We start from the raw sequence: 12208 nt of genomic DNA, 5'->3' as shown, positions 1-12208 counted from the left end.
TGACTTATAAACAAAAACTAAAACAAAAACACCACCATGACAGTTTGGGAACAAGACTGTGGAAGAAAAAAAAAAAGCAAAGCTTTTTTTCCTGATTTTTGAACAAGGGGTCCCACGTTTTCATTTTGTACTTGGCCCAGTAAATAAAGTAGCTGGTCTTAGGGGGTTGATCAATCCTTCCTGATATTGGAACAATGCCATATTGCTATAACTCTCTAGCTTTAGCTAATGATTTCTTTTTTCCCAAACATAGAAAGGTAGAAACATTTACCCAAACTTTATGCATGTGCTGGTAACAAAAGATTGAGAACACATAACCAGCCATTCCAAGTTAATAGTTGAAATAACTAAAGAAAAGTATTAGTAAAAGATAGAACATGAAAAATGTTTTCAACATCAACCATGGGAAGAAGCTTGCGTTTGCATCAGAAGGGCTATCAGAGACCAAACAACATACTTAGCCTACTGTAACATTCCTGCAAGCATAAGACAGAGAAAGCTTTCTTGGGTTAACCCTCTATCTACCATAGAATGAATTCTTTGCAATCAATCCATTGCATAGAAGTTTTTGGCTGGTGAGATTAAATTGTGGGGAGAATCTCTATTTCTTAATTTAGCTCCTTTATCTTTTTATAATATTGCCAAATTATGATATTTCTTACAGCTAATGGGAAGACGGAGCTCAAAAAATTGATGGAAGCAGTGGAAACTATTACAGGTTAATTAGAAGTTTCTATAAATCTAATGTCTTTATTCTTTAGCTAATTTATATTTTTATAGAGAACCATCATTTTCACATTCCCTTTTTTATTCTATTCTACCCATTTTTCTTCTATATTGATGAATATCTGCATACAGTTGCCCAGAATTACACATTAGAACATTTGCATTTTAGCACTAATTTTTCAGTGTGAATTTATAGTAGCAAATTTCTTAGTTTCTGGAATATTTGCCAAGAATAGTCACTATTCTTGATTTTGAAAGCCTAAATTTGAATTAGCATAGCTAATGATACAGCAAACTTTCACAGAGATAAAATTCCGTTATCGTTAAGAGATTAGGGGAGAGATGATATCCTTAGAAAATAAATGGATCTTATGCCTACAGTGTCCTAATTTGTATTATATAAACTGCATCAGTATGTCTATTACTTTACTAAGCGTAAGAGAGAAATTCTATTTCTACCCCCAATTAATGACAGTGGCGAACAGTTAACATATTGTGTGTGTTTGCTCATTCAGCTATTGTAGCTGAAGCTGCAAAGGGTCAACAGGTTTGGGGGGGGCTGTGGTTAGGCCCTTCTCTCTACTAATCTGTGACCATTTTGTTATGTTGAAGGGGGAGAGGTTGATGTCAGTGATGTAGGAGATGTTCTGGAAAACATGGGAGTAACTGTCACAGATAAGGAATGTGTAGAGCTCGTAAAAAACCTGCCAGTTAATGGTAAGCATTTAAAATATTAATATGGTCTTGAAGGAAGCACGCATTTCTTATTTTGTTTATGGGAACTTCTATATACTTTCTGATAGCATAGAAAAAATGCTTTCAAAAACTACTTAGTATGAATGATTTCACTCATGTAATTATGTATCTTCACATACTGATAGATAATATGTAGGTATATTCTAGGTTGTTAACATGAATCATCTAGGGACTTGTGGCTGCACCATAGACTCCGAAGGAAGAAATAGAAAAAGGCACTTAAAAAAAACAAAGACCGAAAAAGTACAGCCATTGTGATATGGTTCAATTTATACACTTATGTACGCAAATAATTTTTTTAAAAAAATGAATGGTACGTTTTCACCTTAAAAGGATGCTATCTAATGGTAGAACATCAGTAACTGTAAGCTGAGTGTATATGGGGATTCATTGTTTCTATTCTACTTTTGTATATATTTAAAATTCTTTACAATAAAAACATTTCAAGAGAAGATTTTTAAGAAGGAATTCCATTAATTTTTAGTTGGAAATCAGTTGCTGCTTTATTCACAACCTGCCATCAGGGCTAAGAAGTACCTTTTGTAGTTGTGGTTCTATAGATGGGGAATTGTAAAAGTTATACTGGGTACTAACTAGGTGAGAGAACAGAAAAGGACATTAGAGAGCTGAAAAGGAATTTTAAAAAAAAGCACTAAGATTACAAGATTAACATGCTTAAGTGTCAATAATTGAATAGAGTGGATACATTGGTGGCTATATCATTTTTAAAAATTTGAAAGTAAATTGGAAATTTTCTAGAGAAAATTACAAATCCTCCTTACATTAAATAATGACTTGCTGCCTTGGTGAATCTCCACATCACTTACTTGTGTATGACCTGATTTATGTTTCCACGTAGCTAAAGGAAAAGTCTACAAGAATAGGTTACTGGATGGTTTGAAGTCTCTTAATGGTAAGTGAGAAGCATAATACAAAGCCAGTTGATTCTAAGAGACACATTATACTATGTCCTAGATATCCAATTGTGAACTTCACTAACCTCCTTAAATACTGATATCATTCCTAGCTTCTGATATAGACCTGTGAGCAAATCATCTCCATATAGAAATTTAAATAATATTTTACATAAGAGAAAATAAAGTCTGTGTCAGAACAGTAAAATTAAAGGGAAAATATTTGGGGAATTTGGTTAGGCGTTGAGACAATCAATAAAATAAACAAAAATGAGCCCACTTATTAGTGAGAAGATAAAATAATGTTTTTCATTACTATGAATTATTAAATAGTAATGCAGGCCCTTTTAAAGCTTATGCTTTGTAAACCTGTCCCCATGATCCCACTAAAGAAAGAGGTTCTTTTTAAAGAGCTATTATCTATTATTATCTATTATTGACCCTCTTTGTACTATAGACACTTGATGTTCCTGCTGAAAATAACATTAGTATATGTCAACAATTTGATGTATTTGTTAAAACAAGTCAACTGTCATGCTATATATGAGCCTATTTAAGTTATTTAAATCCAAAAACTATACAGCATGCTAATTGACTATAATAAAATGCATTCTGGACAATTAGTTCAAGATTTCAGTTTTGTTTTTTTTTTTTTCTGCAGACGGAAATTTCTAAGAACTAAAATCCCCCAAACAAAAATTTTAGAAAAAGATCCCTTGCCTGCAAAAGAAAAATATTTCTGACAGGGGACACCCTTTATATTTCCACCTACACTACAGCCATGTGGGCCCATAGGTTATTTAAATATAGAAACTGTATTTTTCTTTCCTTTGGCTATTTCTTGACCATTTTGCTTTTCTAAGGAGGGATTGTTAATGCCAATAAACTTGATTCAGTTTTGAAAACCATGGGATGGAAACTCACAGAAGATGAAATTAAGGATCTCAAATGCAACCTGCCCACTGATGGTGAGCATTGAAAATATTTTTAAGTTCTTTGGGAAAAATCTTACCATGATGATTAGATTCCCAGCTCATTGTTCTCTATGGATCTTGGTTATGGGATTGAAGAAGTTCTACCCTTTTCCATTATTCTTCTTCTCACATCTGAAGAAGGCATTGAAGAATAACCCCTTCTTGGGGGCTGGGGCAACTTTCTTAGTGTACTTCCTATTTGTAGAGGGCAGGAACCCCACTTTAAGTCATGAACAGAGTACCTTTTAGTTTAAGTTTTACACTAAAATAGGGTTGACTTTTTATCTGATTGATTACGACTTGCTTAATGTGCCAGTAGTTACATCTACAATTCTTTTTGAGATGTGCTTCTCATTAGATTTAATTGTAGACCCCTTGAGTTTTATCAGACTACCCTGAGGAGAAGCACAACCTAAGATGCTTGTTCCTGAATTATTTTTTCAAATTTGGAGGATTTACTAGGCACCATGTTAATCAAATCAGAGGTTTCAACAAAAGGAATGATGATCACACTCTTCATATTGTCTTTGCCAGAAGCCTTAGTTTTGAATGCCCTTGGTCACTAAAAGAAATTCCAGGTGTTATCTTCGATTTGTAGAAGATGAGAACTAGTTCATTTTTTGTGCCATGTCACACCCAGACTCTCTGGATTCTCTCTGTTCTCCTTTATCCTTGCTTGCTAGCCAGCCAGTTGTTTTCTGGGTTCATTTCTTTTTGTAGTAACTTGTCCGTTGCTGCCAATATCAACCAGATACTCTAGTAACACTGTATTTCCTAGCTTCTTCTTCTTTTTTTTAAAGTTTATTTATTTATTTTTGAGAGAAAGAGAGAGAGGGAGTGGAGGAGGGATGCAGAGAGGGGGAGAGAAAGAGAGAATCCCAAGCAGGCTTCAGCATGGAGCCCGATGTGGGGCTCGAACCCACAAACTGTGCGATCATGACCTGAGCCAAAACCAAGAATTGGAGGCTTACATGACTGAGTTACTCAGGCGCCCCACCCAGCTTCTTCTTTTAAAGTACAAGCATATTCAGTACATTATCTGCCTTCTAAGTTGTTGAAATTGATAAATTCACCAACACCATTGCAAGGCATGGGTTCATTCCAGGCTCCAGTAACAATTTCTTCACCAAACACTTCCAGGACCAGAGCCAATGCCACATAGTTTTGGTGTTTTTGCTACTACTTTTGTTGTTGCTAAGACAGCAACACACTTGTGGTTCCAGTTCCTTTTTTTTAAGTTTCTTTATTTTGAGAGAGACAGAGATGGCCTAAGCAGGGGAGGGGCAGAGTAAGAGGGAGAGAAAGAGAGACAGAGAAACCCAAGGAGGCTCCTCAGTGTCAGTGCAGAGCCCAACATTGTGCTCGAACTCATGAACTGTGAGATCATGACCTGAGCTGAAACCAAGAGTCAGACGCTCAACCGACTGAGCCACCCAAGCGCCCTGTGGTTCCAGTTCCTATTATCAGCTAGCTATGCCGCAGTAGCAACAAACAACCCCCAAATCTCAGTGGCAACAGAGTTTTTTTGCATGACACTCAATATTAGATACTGCCCATAGGTTGGCTGTCCATCTGTTCTCTACTATAGGGCATAGGATGCAAGAACAGTCCCTGTCTGTACAGTGTCACTTTTGTAACAGGAAAAAGAGAGATGATGGAGCCATGTGATAGTTCTTAAAGTTTCTACTCAGAAGAGACTCAAATATTTCATTTGACAAAGCAAATTGCATGATATCATTGGGAACAGAAATATAATCCTCCCATAAGACAGACTTGATACAGAGGGGAAGAGAATATTTGAACAAACAAGATATATTCTCTTAAAACAATGGTATCTGAAAATGCAAGGAAAAGCAATTTATACCCATTTTGATGCATTTTAAAATTGATTCCATAATTACAGAACATCTAGTCAATTTAATATATGGAGCCATCAAAAGAACCAGTCAGCTCTATTCTTATATACAAACATATGCATAGAATATCTCTAAAAAAGATACACAAAAAATGTCAATGTTTGTTCCTTAGAAGGAAGAGAATTCTGACAATGGAGATGTTTATAAAGGAGATATATTTCTCACTGTATTCTTATTGGTAACATTTGAGTTATGTAATTTATGCTTATGCTGCCTAGTAAGAATACATTGATTTAGAAACATATGCGAAAAGCATGATTCACAAAAGGAAAAAATTGATAAATTGTACTTCATTAAAATTAAAAGCTTTCACTCTGGAAAGCTGTGTGGAGATGGTGGAAGACAACCTACAGTCTGGGAGAAAATATTTGCAAATGATACATCTGACAAAGAAGCAGCATCTATGGCAAAACTCAGCAATATAGGGGCATCTGGTGGTTCAGTCAGTTGAGCGTCTGACTTTGGCTGAGCCTCGTCTTGGGCTCTATGCTGACAGCTCAGAGCCCGGAGCCTGCTTCAGATTCTGTGTCTTCCTCTCTCTCTGCCCCTCCCCCTCTCGTGCTCTGTCTTTCTCTCTCTCTCTCAAAAATAAATAAACATTAAAAGGGTTTTTTTTTTTGATTTGAGAAAACCTCAGCAATATAAAATACAGACAAACCAATAAGAAGATGGGGAAAATATATGAAACTATATGAATGAAAATACATTGCACCAAAGAGGATATACAGGTATCAGATAAACACATGAAGAGATGCTTGACGTCATTAGGTATTAAGGAAGTGCAATTTGAAACTGCAGTGAGATATCACTGCATACCTATCAGAATAGCTAAAATAAAAAATAATGACAACACCAAATGTTGATGAGGATGCTAGAGAAACCGGACCACTCATACTTGGTAGTGGGGATGTAGTGATACAATCACTATAGAAAAAGTACCAGTTTCTTACAAAACTAAGCATAGAGCTACCGTAGCAATTACACATTTGAAACTTATGTTCGCACAAAATCTGTACATGAACGTAAGAGCCAAAAACTGGAATCAGCCCAAGTCTCCTTCAACAGGTAAATGACTAAACAAACTTGTGGTACATACATATTATGGAATACTATTATTCATCAGTAAAAGTACACTATCTGATTCATGCAACATCTTGGACAAATTTCCAGATAATTATCCAGAGCTAAAAAAAGCCAACCTCAGAGCTTACATACTGTAAGATCTTTACATATCATTTTTGAAATAACAAAATTTTAGAAATGGAGGACAGATTAGAGCTTGCCTGGATTTAGAGATAGGGGATTGGTGGAGGCAGAAGGAGGTGGATGTGGTTATAATAGGGTCCTTGTGGGACTGGAACTGTTCAGTATCTTGACTGTGGCAGTGCATACATGAACCTACACAGGTAATAAAATTGTCTGGAATTTAATAATACAGAGACATACACATGAGTACAAGTAACACTAACGAAATCTAAATAACATCGGTGGATTGTCTCAATGCCAGTATTCTGTTTTTGGTATTATTCTATGGCTTTGTAAGTCTCATCATTAAGGGAAGCTGGGCAAAAATGTACAAGGCATCTCTCTCTATTTTTTTCTACTAACTTCATATGCATCTACAATTACCCAAATAAAATTTTCAAAAAAAATATTAAATTGGAAATAAAATCTGTTAGTCTATCAGTGTGATAACTGCCCCCCCCCAATTGCTAATATAAAGGATTTGTCTTCAAAGTGCTTAATAATTTATCTTGTAATCCAAATGGAGGAAATAAATCTTTCTGGGTCTGTTAAAACATGAGGGAATATTGAATGAGAACACATTACCTGAGAAAATCACTGCTGAAACCCAAGTTTAAACATTTTTGAATAGCATGTACCAAACATAACCCCGTTGTCATGGCCTGATAGAAATAAGAAAGTTCTTCAAAGTCTTAGAGCTAAAAAGTAGACCCTGGACAGCAAATGGCTTTTGAATCTTATCCCTTGACTATTGTAGGTTTGATTTTTTATAGAAGGATTAAGTCATAGTTGTACTGTTGACGTTATATTTTTCATATTCAACTTCTTTACACTCATTCTCAAGAAGAGGGTAAAAGTAGAGAATATTATTAGTACGGAAGTGTTGCTGGAATATTTTCCTCTCCTATTACTTGTGTGTTTCACTGTCTCTTTTTATTATTTGCATTTCTTCTTACAGTATATGGGAGAGCTACAATGAAAAAGTTGTGTAGTGGATTAAACGCTTTTACAGGTCAGTGGGAAGTTATATAAAACCAAGATCTGCAGACTTTATATAGTAGTATAGTTTTAAATCATATTTTTTACCATTCTATTGCTGGTTTGTAAATTGTAGCTTTCAACCTTTTCTAATGAAACATTTGCTCCTAATGTCCCCCAGTTTACCTTTATATATAGTAATTAAAAGCCTATAATTTACTAATAACTTCTGAACTTTCTGGAGTTTTTATACTAATAATACTCACTTCAACATTATTAATAGATTCCCAAGTCAGAGTATATCAAGCAACAGCAAAATAAAGCTTTTTTTTCCCATTCTTGGAACTGGAAAGAATTATGCTGAGTGAAATAAGTCAGAGGAGGACAGATATCATATGTTTTCACTCATATGTGGATCTTGAGAAATTGAACAGAAGATGATGGAGGGAGGGAAGGGAAGAAAATAGTTACAAACAGAGAGAGAGGGAGGCAAACCACAAGAGCCTCTTAAATACAGAGAGCAAACTAAGGGTGGATGGAGGGGTGGGGGAGAGGGGAAAATGGGTGATGGGCATTGAGGAGGGCACTTGTTGGGATGAGCACTGGGTGTTGTATGTAAGCCAATTTGACAATAGATTATATTCATTTAAAAAAGCTTATTTGTTGTCAGTATCAAGAGCAAATAACATATTTCAGAAAAAAAAATTTAAATATATAGTATTCTCTGGTAAGATGTATAAATGAATTGATGTTGATATTTCATTAATCAGACAGTTATTTAGGTAAAATCTATTCTCTTCTACTTTGACTTCTTGTCAGATTAAGAAATCATACTTTTCAGTATTTTTAAGCAAATTTGATATATGACCCTTCTCAATTCTGTATGGATGTATATATCTTATTATATCTTTGAACTTCCTCAAGTTAGGAAGAAACATGCTTAACAGTATTAAATTATTACTTGAAATAATTCTATAAAATTCTTGAATGATCACGTTTCATATTTTCAAAGGAAAAAACATTAATGTGCAACATCTATCAGATTTTGTGAGGAACATGGGTATTGAGCTAACAGATAAAGAACAAAAGAGGCTGCTAAAGAAGCTTCCAGTTGATGGTGAGCCATAAAGATACTTTAGTAGCTTTCTAGAATACTTAGCTTTATGATACCATGGGAGAAGTTTTAAAAGTTCTCTTTTAGGGGCGCCTGGGTGGCTCAGTCGGTTGAGCGTCCAACTCTCGATTTTGGCTCAGGTCATGATCTCACAGTTCGTGAGACTGAGCCCTGCTCCAGGCTCTGTGCTGGCAGCATGGAGCCTGCTTGAGATTCTTTCTCTCTTTCTCCCTAGCTCTCTCCGCCCATCTCCCACTCACTCTCTCTCTCTCTAAATATATAAACTTAATTTTTTTTATTTCTCTTTTAGCATTTAAAAATATATATATATATATTTAAAGTAATTAGAAAAGGCAGATTTTAAGTTATATCTATCAATCTATATATCTCTATCTCTCTATATAACCCAGGCCACCAGGGGCAAAATAAATGCTGTCATGTCATGCCCTCTAGCCAATGACAAAACTATAAGAAAAAAAATGAAGGAATGTGATTAGGGGAGAGAATTTTAGAAGAATTGGACAAGAGAAATCAAAGGATAAAGAAACCAGCATAGGGAGACTGTCAAGTGTTCTGTCAGGGGTTTAGAATGGCATAATTGTCACTATTGTATCCCGTCTCATTTTTTTGTTGTTATTAGAGGATGAATAAGAACATATTTACTCAGTAAATGAAAACCCTCCCTGAAATTCTGAAGTATATGTATTATGTTTCTGAGCATCTATATAATGCTTTGTCTGACATAGAGTGTGATTTGCATTGTAGCTTCTGGGAAGATCTATCAAAATAGATTGTTGGATGGTCTGAAGTCTTTCAAAGGTGAGTTAATGAGCAGTTTGAGATTTAACATTTTAATTTATATCATTAGAGCTTTACCCAAGCCATCCTTTTATGAACTGATTTTTAAATGTAGTTTCTTTATTTTAAAAGAGGTATTTTGTGATGAGTTTTTTTAAATCTTTGTAGGTCCCACATTTTCTTGTATTTTTCATAACTTAATCTTGAAAGTGTAAATTGAATTCTAGGTAGATAAAACAAAACATGAAGAGAATGGTAGGTAGTCTGAAAATTAGTTAAGCAAAGAAAATAAAAATAGTTTCTATTGTTAGAAATATTGGACATTGTTTCCTGATAGAATCCAAATCATAAATTAATGTTCATTATAATTCCCCTAAAAAGAATGTGTTTTTAGTGTGAGATTCAGTTAAGACAAAAAAAAAATGTAGGCAAAGGTACCAACTTGTGCCTAGGATTTGTTTTGGTTTTGCTTTCCCTCCTAGTGCTTAGTCCAAAAGAAGAGAAGAACATAAAGAGAATGAAGAAATGACTTAAAAGCTCTGCCACTTGGTACCTATTGAGAGGAGTCACCTGTCAAAAGAAGAGTGCCTCTTCGCACTCCTAGGCCCTCCAGAAGAGTGGGAGCAGGATTATTTTTTAATTTAATGTGGAAGTTGTCCACCATGCTGCCCATTTGATAGCATCTTGCTATGTGTCTTTATCAACTAAATCGTCACCTTAACAATGAGACAATGATAGCCAGATACTTGTCGGCCTCCCTGTAGTTCTCTTTCCCTACCTATCTAGTTTTTCTAGTCTCTAGGCCTCCTGTTTTACAATTTTAATAATAAATTTTCCTTTCCATGCACTCTGAGCCTCAGCTCCTGCTTCAGCTTCAGAACATTTTTAACTAAATTTTTAACATTTTAACTAAAGCCCTCTGTAAACTACCATGCTAGGTAGTTTACAAGATAATTATCTATTCTTTTTAACTAATACAAATAGTTTTCTATCTTAAAATATTCACCAAAAACTCGGTGTTCATAAACTGTTTCACAGTATGGATAAACCAGGCATAAAGTAATTGTCAGGTTCCAGTGGAAAGCAGTACAAGTTTTTTGGCAACTGAGAGTTTTTTTTCAAAATCCTTCTCTACTGCAAATTCAATTAGTTGTCTTTAGCTTAAGTTGCAAAATCCCTTCATAAATTATTTCTTGTCCATAGTTTCATCAAGGTAAAGCTTAAGGCTCTTTAACACAATGTTAAAATAGAGTTTGGTACTCATGTTTCAAAGCAATATTAATAGTACTGAAAAGGATTCTATTTTTCCTTATTCCTAGTTTTTTCATATTAATAGTAAAAACATTTTCAATATAATAGTAACAGAGCACTGATAGATTTCTAGTATTTAATGTTCTTTCATATTTTAATATTTTTTGTCATTCTTTGTGTCTCTTTCGTAAGGAGGGAAGGTTGAAAGAAGTAAGGTCAATACTGTTCTAGAAAACATGGGAATCGTGCTCACAGGAGAGGAGCTTCAAAGTCTAACAGATAACCTACCAGTTAACGGTAAGCACTGTGGTTATTACTCTGTGTTTCTGCAGAGCTTTGCCTGTGAATGTGCATATGAGAATTTTTGAAATTAGGATTATTTGATGCTGAAAGGAAATGTATCTTAGAGTAGAACCCATTCTAAAGTAAAAAGAAATCCTGCCTCATTTTTAAAATGTAAAGTTATCAACATGTTTTCATATAGAAACCAGAGAAGCCAGAATGTTTATCTGAGGAATAGTCAGAATGTAGAATAAAACTTCTACGGATTAAATTTAAAAGTGATCATACGCTTGCTAACGCTTCATTTCTTAGTTCTTCCAATCTGAACCATTTGCTTTTTTGCTTTATGTGTTCTCCCTGAGTGATTTTATGAACCCCTACTTTTAACCATCTGTTTGAACCATCAGTTATATTCTTTCCAGTCTTCTCCCCAGTCTTCAAACTATTTTATTCTAAATCTTCTGAGACATTTCTATTTAGTCCACCCCAAATAGCTGTTCAAGGATAAAATTCGTAATCTAATATATTCCATATCTTTTTAAACTGATCATCCTTTTTTCTCCTTCACTGACCCTGCCAGAAATCTCTATCCACTTAATTACTTGCTGCTGCCTATTTAAACTCCTAAATATTTTTAAAATCCATTCCTACTCTTTAGCCCTGTATCACTACCCTTATTTCTATTTCTTTTTATCTCTTCTTAGACTGCTAGATAACTCTCTCTCTCTCTGCCTATAATTTTGTTACTTTTAAATCCACTCTACACACAGTGGGCAGAATGATCCATTTCTATGAAACTAGTTGGGGTTTTTTTCTCCCCATCTTATCTTCCCCTCTTCTACTTTTCTGTACCTTCTTTCAAAACGTTGAAATAACTCAAGGCTCTGATGGGTTCTCTAAGTGATCTTACCTACTTTTTGAGCTCTGAATTCTATCTGTATGGTAATGAATCACTGATAGATATTCCTAACCTAAAACACTCCTTGGATCTCTATTTGGCTTATTTACTACCTATTTGCAATCTCCACTTGGATAGCTCAAATAACTTGTAACTTAACTTGTCTTAGTCTGAGCTCTTGATTTTTCTACTAAAACTCATTCCTTCCCAGTATCATTACAAGGCATCACCACTGGAGTTTGTCTTGTGATGTCTTTGTCTAGCTTTCATATTAAGGTAGCACTAGCCTCATAGAATGAATTGGTGTTTTTTCCCACTTCTGTTTTCTGAAATAATTTATGTAGGACTGATATTAT

The sequence above is a fragment of the Panthera onca genome (assembly GCF_046562875.1).
Source record: "Panthera onca isolate mPanOnc1 chromosome E1 unlocalized genomic scaffold, mPanOnc1 haplotype 2 h2.Chr16_ul_10, whole genome shotgun sequence".
Lineage (NCBI taxonomy): Eukaryota > Metazoa > Chordata > Mammalia > Carnivora > Felidae > Panthera > Panthera onca.
The sequence above is the reverse complement of the archived record's forward strand: the minus strand, read 5'-3'. Positions refer to the sequence as shown.